The sequence below is a fragment of the Pan troglodytes genome, chromosome 21, assembly GCF_028858775.2.
Source record: "Pan troglodytes isolate AG18354 chromosome 21, NHGRI_mPanTro3-v2.0_pri, whole genome shotgun sequence".
Taxonomy (NCBI): Eukaryota; Metazoa; Chordata; class Mammalia; order Primates; family Hominidae; genus Pan; species Pan troglodytes.
The window spans coordinates 12,051,601-12,065,409 of NC_072419.2; the positions used below are offsets into that span (position 1 = coordinate 12,051,601).

A 13,809-nucleotide genomic window follows, 5' to 3' on the forward strand; every position below is an offset into this window, starting at 1 on the left:
AACTTTACACAGGTGTTCATAGCAGCTTTATTCACAGTAAACAAAAGTGGAAACAGTTCAAATGTCCACCAGCTGATGAATGGCTAAATGTAATACATGCATACAAGGGGATATTTTTCAGCAAAAAAACCAGTTCTAGGCCAGGCAGGGCAGCTCATGCCTGTAATACCAACATTTTGACAGGCTAAGAGGATGATATCACCTGTTGCCGGATAGAGTGTCCTAAATGTGAGTTGTCCAGCCAGGATGTGGCCTGTATGCTGCACCTGCTGTTCTTGGTGTATTGGGCAAGGAATTGAACAAAATGCCAGTGTGGGCACAGATTTATTGAAGAAAATTCAGAGTGGGATTGGGCTTGAGCAAGCGGCTGCTCAAGAGCCCCCTCAATTATGGTTTTTATTAAAGAAAAAACCCGGCAACACCTCTCAGTGCCCTTCAGAGGCCTCCAGTTGACCACACCTCATAAAGGATTGGCCCGAGACCAATCAGAGGCTGAAGTGGCTTGTTATCATGGGAGCAAGGATGTGGCCTATATGCTGCACCTGCTGTTCTTCTGCTCATTTGAACTGGCTGCACCTGCTGTTCTTCAACCCCCCTCCCAACCCACCGGCGGCACTGGCTGCACCAGCTGAAACCCTGGCTACCCTAATTCCCTATTCTCCTGCCTCATTTCCCTCTGAGAGATATGATCCACATAAATCTTTATGGGAGGCAGAAGGGCTGAAGATCAGTTTTCTGCAGCTACTTTCTACTGGTCATGGGCATTGTCCCTGCCTATTGAGGATCATGGCTCTCTATCCCTAGGTGTTTAGGTGGGTATCCATGGGTTGCGGCAAGCCTTGTACATGGTTATAAAAGGTGCAGCTGGCTTGATCTAGTCACAACAGGTAAGTATTTTGGCCTGATTTTGAATTTTGTTCCAAAATTGGCTGAAACCCTTATACAAACATCTGTAAGTGAGACAGCAAAAATCAGTTAACATTTTACACCAGGGAAAATTGGTAAGCATTTACTTATCTTTTGACTGTCTTTTAAATAGGTAGTTCAGGTCTTCTACGGGTTCACAGGTATAGTGGCTGGTGGGAGTCTCCGGTTCCAGGTCCAGGGCTTCAGATGTTGCAGGCTTAAACCTGGAAAGAGGTATCCAACTATCTAATCCTAGTACTTTGGCCATGGAAGGCATGGCCAACACCAGTGAAAATAGTCCCTTCCATTAGGGTTGTAGTTGTTGAGCAGGTGACTCCTCATTCCATGTTTTAACAAGTACCTTACCTCCTGGCCTGACCTTGGTTTGCTGGTTAGTTCCTGGTGCGGGGAGCTTTTGAGTTCCAAACTCTCGCGAGACCTGCTGAAACTGTCCTAGGTTAACTAGGTATTTTATTAACCCAGCCGTTTCTGGATCAGTAATTAGATCATTAGTTAAAATGGCCTCCCATATAACATTTTATATGGGCTTATATTAATTTTTGCTCTTGGAGAATAATGGTTTCTTAAGAGGGCTATGGGCAGTAAGTTGATCCAAGTTTCTGATGTTTCCTGACGTAGCTTAGCTAATGCCAGTTTTAGAGTTTGATTAGCCCTTTCTACTTTCCCTGAGGATTGAGGCCTCCATGCTGAGTGTAAATAGTATTTAATTCTGAGAGCCTTAGCAACCCTTTGAGTTATTTGGGAGGCAGAAGACAAGCGATTATCACTTTGGAGGCTTTGGGGCAACCCAAACCAGGGGATTATTTCCTTCAAGAGAACCTTGATAACCGCATTAGCCTTATTCTGTTCTGATAGGGTAGGCTTCAACCCAGCCAGTAAAGTTGCTTCATTCTCTCCTCGACTCCAGCTGTCTTTCTGGAATCAGGTGCAGTTTGCTCACAGGGTCTTAGAGTAAGTGTCTTCCCAAATCTCACCCTCCTTTGTGATGTACTCCTCCCAGTCTTTTTTTTTTTTTATTGGAATCTACTTCTTCGGATGATGCATGCTGGTGTTTTCAAAAGGTTCCTGACTAGTTGGCTGGGATGAACCCAGGGCCCAAGAAGGGCTGTCTGACCCTCCCACCTCCAAAACCACACCCAGTGCACATGGCATGAGGCTTCCATGGTGATGGTAAAGAAACCTCACCTGCCATCTCTCCCATTACTGCCGTGTCCCGTTACTGCTGAGTTGCCTGTCATCCCATTCTGTGCTGAGTGTCCAGATGTGATCAATAGAATCAAGGGGAAATGTTCAGAGAGGAAAGGGCCTGGAGTCAGACCACGGGCTTTGAGCTCTGAGCTCAGAGCCTTCAAACCTGGGGAGCTCAACAGCAGTGCCAAGAAGAATGGGGGACATTGGGGTTTGAGTTTATGTTTGGAAGAATATAAGCATGACTTGGAGACTCCTATGTTCTTGTGTCCCCAGCAAGCAGAGCTAGGAGCCGCTGGAGGGAAGATTGGTGCTAGAAGTTCATGTGAGAACAGGGCAGACCCCTGCATAAATGCGGGGCGGCGGGGGAGGTCTCCCAGGCACCGCAGGTGTTTGAATCAAGGCCCAAACCCTGTGGCAGGAGTACTCTCAGGGAACTCAAACATTTATTTTACTAGGGCTTTAACATAAAGTATCAGTTCTTAAGAAAATCCACAACATGTGAGTGAAAATCTCATTTAATCGGCTATGAGATGTTATACAGGTGGAAAACTGGGTTAAGTGTTAAATTGTTATCACCAAATTGTTGCAACAAATTACCAATGCAGCAATCATGCATAGCTGTAAGGGCTCAAGTAACGGAGGGGGTGGCCAGCACCCTGGCGGAGGGAGACAGCACAGAAGGTCTTTGTGACTCAGGTCATAGAATGGAAAATGGTTTTGTGGACAGACAATGAGAAAAGGGGGACAGAGTAGCTGTGTCCTGAAATAAAGCCTCTTAGGTGTTATTTGACCATTTGTTTCTCCATGTGAATGTATAACTTTGATTTTAAAAATAAATAGAAAAGAGCCTCTTTCCTGACAACACCCAATCCCTGAGCCCCACAGATGGTGTTCTGGTTTCTTGCAGGAGGTTCTCATCCCGCCTGCCTGCTCCCTTTTAGGACAAACCCACCAGCAAGGAGGTCTTCTATCTTATTGTGTGTGTTCTCCTGCTGGTCCTGGCTTTGGCCCCGGGGACCTCTGGGTTCTCTCAGCTGCACTTCCATCCAGCCTCAGTGCGTAGGACTCTGTGCCTGACCTCCTCCAGGCGGGGCTGCTGCCCCCAGGTGTCCAGCTGGTACGGGGCTCCCGTGGCAGCTCTCCTCTGATGACCGAGTGTGCTGGGGATGCTAAGGCTGACTTGTTGCTGGCACAGCCAAACCTTCTTTGCTGACTGTTTCAAAGACTCCCTAAAGACTCCACGTATTTTCCTTAGAACACAGTCCTGAGCAGTCCCACCCATCCTCTTTCCCTCTCTCCCCCACACTGGGGGTCACACTTGCTTCATGGTCTAGCGGCTTACCCAGTTTTTTCTCATTCTTTTCATTATGTCTGTTCCATCCTAAAACCCTTGCAATTTAGTTTTGGCGTCTGTTTCTCAGAGGAGCTCGGTAACAGACTCCACACTCTCTTCTCCCAGTCCCTGCTGCCCCTGTGGCAAGGTGGGCAGTTGGGGACAACAGAGCCGACTTCCCTTGTCCAAAGCATAAGCTATTCCTTAGCAAAATGGAGCGCCGCCCCCGCAGCTAAGGGCTGCATTTCTCCTTGTTCCTGCTAGTCACATCCAGCACATCTGGGCTATCACTCTTGATGGCAACATTAGATTGGGGCCCACTGTGGTCATAACAGGGGTGGACCAGGTGGCAGAGTCTTCAGTCACCATGGAAACCCCGGCATCCAGTGCTAACAGGTATTTTAGAATAGAGGCTCAGATGCTCATGGATGCGGCCCCATTCCTCCGCCCCTCCCTGCAGCTGCTGGGCAGGCCTCCTGGGCTCATCACTGCCTTCTGGCAGGGCCTCAGTGGCAGCTTGCTCTGGAAGGCATCCTGACTCTGGGTTCAGGAGCTTGCTGGGCTTCTGCTTGAAAGTTTGAGGTTAGAATGTCACCTTTTCTGAGCTACATTTTTCTGCTGCAGATTTTGGACATTTCCTGAGGGACACTGAATACATGGGGGTCGATGGAGGGGAGGAAGGAGGGGCTAGAAGGAAGGAAAGGGCTATCACTTGGTGGGCCCTCTGGGACAGGGTGTAGCGCAGGGACAGTGCTAGGGGGACTTCACACGGAGGAATGAGGGGTGGGATGCAGTGACATCACAAGGGTCCCATTATGACCCCTCCTCCATCAGCTAAGGGGGGATGGGCTGAGCCTGAACAGAGGGAGAGGGGAGTAAATAAGGGGCTGTTGCCAGAGCCTGAGCCCACCAGAGAAAGTCTGTTTGCAGAGGGAGGGCCTCAGGTCCTGCTGCTCCTTCATCCTGACCCCTTCACACCCTCCTCTAACAGGGACCTCGACCTCCCTTCTCCACTCTCCTGGATCCTGCTCAGTGTGGTGCGGGCCTTCTCTGGGGCCCTGGAGTTCCCACTGACCTTCAGCCCCGCCAGTTGCATCTGCTGTTCCCACTGCAGGTTAGTGGACAGGGTGGAGGTGGCTAAAGGTGGAAAAGATACTTTGTGAGAGGGGGACCCCAACACGAGGACACGGCACTGATGGAGCCTTTACCAAAATGCTGGGAAAGGTCTCCCCACCATCCACATATTCTCTCCCAGGCCTCAAAGGGCCCTCCCCAGTCTCCATCTGTCAGCTTTCCCACCTCCACCTTCTCTCCTCCTTTCGGTTCTGCTCCTGAATTTCTTCAAAAATTCTCCTGCATCAAGACTCTCATGCTAGTCAGTTCCTGCCTGGGGTCACCAGACTGCTTCGAAGTCAGGAAGAACATGGTGGGGACGGTGACTTGAGTTTCCTGGACCACAGTGCAGGTGACAAATGCACCCTACAGAGTGAAAAGGCACAGTGTCATCGCAAGGTCATTTTAAAGATGGAACTTAGACAACAGATGTCCCATAAATCCAGTCTATGAGGACACCACAAAGCCTGTATCTTTTGCAAATTCTAGCAGAGAGGTTGTACTAGATTGGGAGAAAGCCCTAAAGAACAAGATCCTGTTTCTTGACACAGTTTACCCTGAAGATGCTCACTGGCCGAGCACGAACTCCCAGGTCGAGCACAAACAGCCCTCAGAGAGGAGGTGGCACTAACACTCTAGGTTGGTGGCTGCTCTATGGTCTTCTTCTGCCTGGAGAGCTTTGCCTCCATCACTGGTGACCACCTGGGGAATTCCTTAGTGTACTCAGGGGAATTCCTGAGTGTACCCTTCAAAGGTACACTCGGATGCCCCCTCTGCAAAGACATTTTGTTCCCTTACTGTACCTCTGAAATCATTTGTTATCCAAGCATTTGCAAATCCACCTGTCTTCTGTGTGTGGCTTTCTATATGGCATATCTATAGACATTGAGGGTAAAAAGCAAGGGTAAGACTCTGTTCCTTTTCTTAGGGAGCTCACAGTTCACTAGATGAGACAGAAGGAAGCCACTGACTCTGAAAGGGAACAGGATGTGGCGAAGATGGGGCAGAGGGGTGAGCACAGAGGGGATCAAGAGAAGGGGGAGAAAGACCACTGACATCAGTGCAGCCTTTCTGGGGAGCAATGTGTGAGCTCAGCTTTGGAGAAGAAATGAGGTTTTAAAGAGTGTGGGAGAAGAGTCTTCCAAGGACTCTTCTTGGAAGACCAATGTCCCCTCCTCCCTGCCATTCCCCCTCCTGCAGCTGTTCCCTTCTTCCCTCTGTCCTTGCTCAGCACGGTCACAACGACTCTCCAAATCATGATGCTCAAAACGCCACATCTAAAAAGAACATCCGGGTAGGTGCCTCTGCTTCTTCTGACTTGGCCTCCCTTCCCTGCCCTCTTTGTGTCTCATGTAGTTCTTTCCCCTCACCCAACCTCCAAACTCCCTCTACAGCAGATGAAAAAATTTGCATTTCCGAATCCCCATCTGCTTTTGTATGATTTGTATCCTCTGTGAGTCAACAAGGTGAACATATTCCTCAATTGGTTGTGATTTTTTTTTTTTTTTTGGGATGGAGTCTTGCTCTGTCACCCAGGCTGGAGTGCAATGGCACAGTCTAGGCTCACTGCAACCTCCACCTCCCCAGTTCAAGCTATTCTCCTGCCTCAGCCTCCCGAGTAGCTGGGACTACTGGTGCGTGTCACTACACCCAGCTAATTTTTGTATTTTTAGTTAGACACAGGCTTTCACCGTGTTGGCCAGGCTGGTCTCAAACTCTTGACCGCGTGATCCACCCGCCTCGGCCTCCCCAAATGCTGGGATTACAGGCATGAGCCACCGTGCCTACCCAGTTGTGAAATTTTTTAAAACATCTGCAACAGACTCTGCCCCTAAGAAAGTAAATTCAGTCACCTACAAAGAGAAAGGAAAGGGACAGCCATCTACCATTTGACTACTGAATTTCCATCTGCACCTTTCAACGTTTACTAGGACTTACATGAAACTATGTTTCAAAATACACCTTTCTTTTTATTTCTATCAAACAAAATACACCTTTCTTCCTTGTATCTGAAAAAGTTGGCACCCTCTCTACAGAACAGGAGACGCACAGTTCCAACAGTTATTGTATACATCACTGACCATATTAACGACTCCACAAAATCAATCCTGGGTCCACCAAATATTGTGTTACCTGAAGACTAACTTATAAAATTAAACTTCAACAACATGAATATACAACAAATGAACAGAGAGAAAAGATCAAATTGGTGAGCATATAATGTAAATGTGTACGTATTACAAAGAAAAAATATAGAAAGCTACTACCATATCTGTTTCTGTAATTTGTCATGAGGCCGTAATACCATTAAAATTTTTAAATTAATTAATTAATTTTTCACCACACTTCTTCTGCTTTGTGGATTCAGGCCGTGATGGATACAATGACTTCTTCCTTTCATTATCCCCTCCATATTTCTCCTGCCCTCATCAAGAACCTCAATTCATCTCAGGTCTTTGTATTTTTGAGTGCCCTAAACCTCCATTCCCAAAGGACTAAGTCCTCAATCATCCTGCCGTCTTTTAGGTTAGTACCTTTCCCTTAAACTTTACAACTGAATGTGGAAGTACAAAGAACCACCCTAAGAATCCCCTGGGTTGCTAACATAGCCATCCTTTGACCCACGGGGTAGCAGCAACCCAATTTTTTCTTGGAAATCAGAATCATTAACACCAGACAGTCAAGAAATCCCTTGTGTCTGTTGGTTCAATAAAATAAGGAACCTAAGTATTCAGGTAGAAGTCTCATCTTCCAGTTTAATGAAGCAATTGCTGTCCTCTGATATTAACCCCCTAGGGACAAATTCCTCTAAATCATCAGAACTAAAAATTGCTGATACAAAATGCAAAAATTCTTTAAGTGAGTTACTAGGTGTGATTGTCAAAGGAGCCACACTTAATTCTATTCTTTTTTATAAACCAACATATTCTGACTTTGGGGGAGACAGCACCATATATCTTCTAACTCAAAGCAGATTCTGCATCAGGTAAAACAGAACTCCATCCTTATAGGGTGTCATAACCAAATCTAAGCCATTCCACCTTTCAATTATGCCAGCTGCTTCCAGAAGATAGGGGCTGTGGTGAGAACAGAACTTCCTTTGCTGCGACATGAACTGCTTCCTCAGATGATGGCTGGATTCCTGTGAATGTGGATAAAGCATTCTGTCAGTCCGCAGATGGTGTTGCTGGCAGAAGCATTACAGGCAAGGCAGGCAGCTCCATCATACTTCAGGGTCACCCCTGTAATGCTGAGGCTGTCCACTTTTGTGTATTGCCAGCTTACTGCATAGGTTCAGCTGTAACCAGGTCTAAGTGTTTTCCTCAGTAAACTGGTCATAAGAAGCAGTTCATGAGGTCACAGGCATGGGGTGAAGGACAGGACACAATGCAACAGGAGTTTGTGTCAAAGGAATCTGAAGTGCCTGTTATGAAATCTACTCATATATTCCAGACCTACTCAAACTTGATCTCTTATATACCATGTCCATTTGATGATAGATTGTGCACATGCCCGATCTCTTGGCAAGGTGAGTTTGTGATGGGAAGCATTAGGCATTCAGTATCTACCAAGGCCTGGTAGCAAGACAGAAGCTGTTCTCAAAAAGAGAATAGTTATCTGTAGAAGACATGGATTTTATTCAAAAATTCTAGTGGTCAAGGTGGTCATTTTCCTATTCATGCTTTTGAGAAGCTACATACATCAACTGTTTGCTACACTTAAAGTATCATTGGGTCTGTTGAGTCAGAAGGACAAGTGATAGAGCAGCTTATACTATAGCCTGAATTTAGAGCAGAGCCTTCTTTGTCTGAGGTCCCATGTGAAACGGGAAGCCTTACAAGTATCTCTGTAGATTCATAAATGTGATACATGTTGCCTCCAAAACCCAAAAAGGCTTATCAAGAGTTGTGCCTCTTTGTGGTAGGTAGTACAAAATGCGGAAGTTGGTCTTTTGCCTTGGAGGAGATATTTCTGTGTTCTCCAGACTACTGAATCCCCAAACCTTCACTCAGGTGACCAGCCCCTGGCTTTTGTGTGGGTATTATCTCCTTCAATATGGTTCACATATGTCTTATTAAAACATCTAAAGTACTTGTAACTTCCTGCTCATCAAATCCAATCAGCATAATATCATCAATATGGACCAGTATTATGTTTTGTGGAATGTCAAGACACTCAGTATTTCTTTTCTTTCTTTCTTTTTTTTTCTTTTTTGAGATGGAGTTTCGCTCTTGCGGCCCAGGCTGGAGTGCAATGGCGCGATCTCAGCTCACCGCAACCTCCGCCTTCTGGGTTCAAGCAATTTTCCTACCTCAGCCTCCTGAGTAGCTGGGATTACAGACATGTGCCACCATGCCCAGCTAATTTTGTATTTTTAGTAGAGACAGGGTTTCTCCATGTTGGTCAGGCTGGTCTTGAACTCCTGACCTCAGGTAATCTGCCCGCCTCAGCCTCCCAAAGTGCTGGGATTACAGGCATGAGCCACCATGTCTGGCTTAACGCTCAGTATTTCTATAGACCATGTCATGGTGGAGAACAGAATAGAGCTACCCTGTGGCAATGCTGTGAAGGTATACTGTTAGCACTACCAGGTCACAGCAAACTCTTTCTGGTGGTCCTTGAAAATTGGTATGATGAAAAACAGCTTTAGCTGAGTCAGTGGCTGCATACCAAGTTTCAAGGGTTATGATGATTTGCTCCAGTAAAGTTGTTATATCTGAGCCTGCAATTGCAATGAGAGTCTCTACCTGATTTACTTATTGATAACCCACAGCCTCTCTCCAAAACTCATCTAACTCCTGAACAGGCCAAACTGGTAAGTTACATGGGGATGTGATAGGTATCACCACTTCTTTTGAGTCTTTGATTGTGGCATTCATTGATACAATTTCTCGAGTGATGCTTTGCTTCTGGTTTATTCTTGGTAGGGAGGGTAAGTTGCAAGAACTTTCACTTGTCAAATGTACAAAAAAGGGCAAAGCATGACTGATTTGACCAGTAAAGATACAAAAGCCATTTTTTGATTTAGATTATTATGTACGTAGACGTAGACACTGAAAGGAAGAATAGTCAAAGGTGACAGCTCCGTGTGGTTCTTGTCCCCCAACCACATCCCTACACACACACACACACACACACACACACACACACACAAAACTGAAATGAAAGGAGTCAGATGACTGCAAGACAAGTTGGAGGGTACCCACTGCTGAGGATCCAATTCTGCAACTTTGTTATGCAACTCTATTCTGAAGAGGGTGGGGTAGAAAGCCTCACACCTCATCAGAACCCAAGAGGCAATAGCAGCCTCTTAGCAGATATACAGGAGTGGGAAATGGCCTTACAGCAGCTCCTCATAGGCCTCTCACCCTGTGTTCCAGGAGGATGACAGGGTGTTCTGCCAAGAGTCAGATTACCTGTGATTCGTGCCTTTACCCAGAAGGCCTGTGTGGATATGTGCAAGGTTGTCAGGCTGCAAGGTGGGGGCATCCCCCTACAACTTCATGCGCCACCTCCTGCTTGTTCACATATGCAGTGAAGAATTCTTGGTAGCACAGGCCACCATTATTACGTTCTTTAAGTAACTGTAAAGGTATCAGATCAAGTCTGTTCTGTTTGTCTTGGGCAAAATTAGATGACAGTGATCATGCTATTACTCACATTAGTGCAATCAGACCATAGCCAGATGCCACATCTGGAGTTAAGCCAGTGAAATATGTTACTAACCCAGGTGCAGCATGAGGTGTTATCAACCACACACCTCCCACACTCACTGGCCAGCAGGAAGTCCAGGGCAACATGATTGTCCATTATCACTCATGCTACAGAGTTTAGAATAGTCGGTGAAAAGCATATTAAAAATTCTAACAACATGAGTGTCTGCAAAGTTAACCTTGTTCTTTCACTTCACTGGAAGCTATTTCCTGGTGCCAAGGGCTATTGGGAGGGTTCTGATTAAGATTCTATGCTGGCCAGCAGTGGAGGGTGGTGGTGGCACTCTGGGTTAAATTTGGCCAGATGCCCTGCAGACAACTCCCACCACCCCTGACACTCCAGGGCCCAAGATGTTCTCTCCTCACATCAACCAGGGTTGCTCTTCTCCTTGCATAGCCGGGTGGGCAGTATGACCAGTCCTTGCAGCATTCACTTCACTGTGTTTGCAGCTCTTGGTTTTCCACATCTAGCCAACACCACACATTCAGACTCATCCTTAAGTGGCTCAGGAGTTTCTTCCTTATGTACTTTGTACCACCCTAAAAACTCTCTCTTCCCCACTGATGCACTGAGGCCCACCAGGACTACCTTAGGAACTGCCACCTCATATTCATGATCATTATCATCAATGTCCATAACTGCCTAAATTCAGTAAGCATAGCCAGACAGCAAAAGATGTACCATATTAGAATCACCTATTCTCTGGCTCATTTTTGCTACTCCGAAATTCCAGTAGCTCAGAAGTAGACACAGAAGATAGTGCAAGAAGTGTTAATTATGTGGTTTGGGAATTTTACAGGCTGCCTGGGCCTCCTCTGTTCCAATCTGTCACAAATTCTATTTAAATATAATAGAAGGTACCATTTCAGGGAACTGCCACATTTTTTGCCCAAAGTGCCTTCATGATGAGTATGCTCCACTTGGTGCATAGGCTTCACTGTTAGTTACCTTTATCCGTTTCTCTTTAAGGGCAGCACATTCCATCTTTTAATGGCTCCTGGCACCAGGGCAGTACAGGTCTCCTGATCAGCTTGTGGATTTCAGTGATGTCCATTATTGAAGGGTCTTTTTTCTTGGCATCCAGAAGCGTCACAAACCGGGGGTTGAAATCTTGTGCAATCTGCACCATAACATTTGTCCTCACAGAAGCTACAACTTGATCGTCCAGTCATCTCATCACCAGCACCACACTGCCAATTCCACTGTTGACTGCCCACAAGTCAGTGAACTGTAACAAGGTGCATTTTGGGGGTAGGGGGGTGTTTCTAGGGCAAATGTTGGCCGGCAACTCCACCAACTGAGCAGAGTTCCTTTTTCCATGCAGTTTTGGGCAATTTCCTTTGGGGCTTCACAGCAGCAGCAGCCCAATATCCCCCACTGGCCTTGAACTTAGCTGACCCATGTGTGAACCAAGCCCAGGTATCCTCAAGAACTTCAGTGCACTAAAGTCCCCAAGAAGCCCACAGTGCTGGCACAGATCCTGTGTCTGAGACAGCCACATCTAGAGGGTGACTAGGCACTTCTTCATGTAGCTGTGAGATGCCATTAATGTCTAGTTTACTTCTTTCCTGGATGTAACACCTCCATTAGTAATGGATGCTTGTCGGGCAATATCCACTTTGTTAGTGTTCTCATTTCTGACCCACCCCAGGATAGGGATGTTGGCGTGTAACAACACGTACTGTTACTCCCGCTTATGTACTTGTGCCTCTCCATTGTTCTACTTTGTATTTTCTTACAGGGAATGTCCTTTACAGTTAAACATAGTATTACATACACACTCTACATCTATTCCCACAATACGTTCAGTATTATTAATTACAGCCACTCCAGTGTATATTGGCACAAAAGGGCCCACCCACAAAGATATATCAGCCCATTGTTCAGAGTTACTTCCAAATCCAGTTAATTTTTCAAAATGGGCATAGACATTTCTTGGCACGTCCATGACTTGTGCCCCTGTGTCCAGAAGAATTGACATGTTTGGCAACCTTGGTTGCCAGCAAGTCTCTAACACACCTTGCCGGGCATAAGGCCTCACGTTTTATTATGGACTGAAGTTCCTCAGCCTCTGCCCCGATGCAGTTTATTCTTGAAGAGTTTGAAGTCAGGGTAGAAGGTGGAGTTAGATGCATTAGCTACACCCCTGTCCTCACAGCACAGACCTCAGCATGGAGATTCAGGTCTTTCTGGTCATCCTGCAGTTTCTTCACAGTCAGCACCAAAGCTGCTCAGGCATCTTCTCCTGAGAACTGCTCAGAGCTTTAAGTGTGTTTGCCCTCTCATGGACTGATAAGAGAGAATTTCCCTCATGGGAAGTTCATCAGTATCTGCTCTTTGGGAATCACCTGGCATTGTAGCCATGTCCACATGGTCCTATGGTTTGGATATTTGGTTAGATTTTTCTTCCTCCTTTTCCTGAAGGCATTTCCCTTGGTGCCTGGAAAGGGCTCACTTAGTGGGCCTCGGCTGCTCAAACCCTGCATATTCCCCAGAAAAGCCTGTCTTCAGAACTGGACTTTGGTGATTTAGGTCACTCATATTAGACAAAGACCTGAGACAAATTGAGGTTCTCAGTGAGGACCGGGAAAATATGGAATGGGTAGTGAAACAAGAAAACAAATGTACCATCATGGCCTGATTCCACAAAATAAAAGAAGCGTAGTGAAAAGAATATTTTTTAAATAAATTTTTATATTTTTTAAATATATTTTTTAAAAGGTGTCGTGGCCTCATGATAAATTACAAAATCAAGTGTGGTAGTAGCTTTGCATATTTGTAATATGTACACATTAATATTATATGCTCACCACTTTTATTTTTCCCTCCATTCATTTGTTGTATATACATGTTGTTGGAGTTTAATCTTACAATGTAGTCTTAAGGTAACAGAATATTTGGTGGACCTATGATGGATTTTGAGGAGTGACTAATATGGTCAGTGATGTATACAATAACTGTTGGAACTGTGCATCTCCTTATTCGGTGTAGAGGGTGCAAACTTCTTTACATACAAAGAAGAAAGTTCTGTTTTGTTTGATAGGAATAAGAGTTGTCACACTGTTTCATGAAAGTTCTAATAAGTGTCGAAGGGTGCAGGTGGAAACTCAGTAGTCAAATGGTGGATGGCTGTCCTTTCCTTTCTCTTTGTAGGTGCATGAATTTACTTTCTCAGTGGCAGTGTCTATTTTAGACGTTTTAAACATTCCATAACGAAATATGAGGAATATGTTCACCTTGTTGACTCAAAAAGTATTTAGATCACAGACAAGCAGATATAGGATTCAGAGATACAAATTTTTCATCTTCTGTCAAGGGAGTGTGGAGGCTGGAAAGAATTACATCCAAAAGAGAAGGGAGGATGAGTCAGAAGAGGGCAGAGAAGGGAGGTCAAGTCAGAAGAAGCAGAGGCACCAACCCTGATGTTCTTTTTAGAAGTGGCATTTTGAGTGTCATGATTTGGAGAGTCGCTGTGGCTGTTCCAAGCAAGGAGAGAGGGGAGAAGGAAACAGCTACAGGAGGAGGAGCAG

At 45.7% G+C, this 13,809-nt stretch overlaps 1 long non-coding RNA gene across 1 annotated transcript; it reads left to right on the top strand.

The window, feature by feature from the left end:
- Positions 1 to 4,476: 4,476 nt before the first annotated feature.
- On the top strand, positions 4,477 to 7,110 carry LOC107969939 (uncharacterized). The gene is made up of 4 exons (XR_001712114.3): positions 4,477 to 4,565; positions 4,815 to 4,916; positions 5,765 to 5,858; positions 6,601 to 7,110. It is a non-coding gene; the product is annotated as an uncharacterized LOC107969939 (long non-coding RNA).
- The last annotated feature ends 6,699 nt before the right edge of the window (positions 7,111 to 13,809 follow it).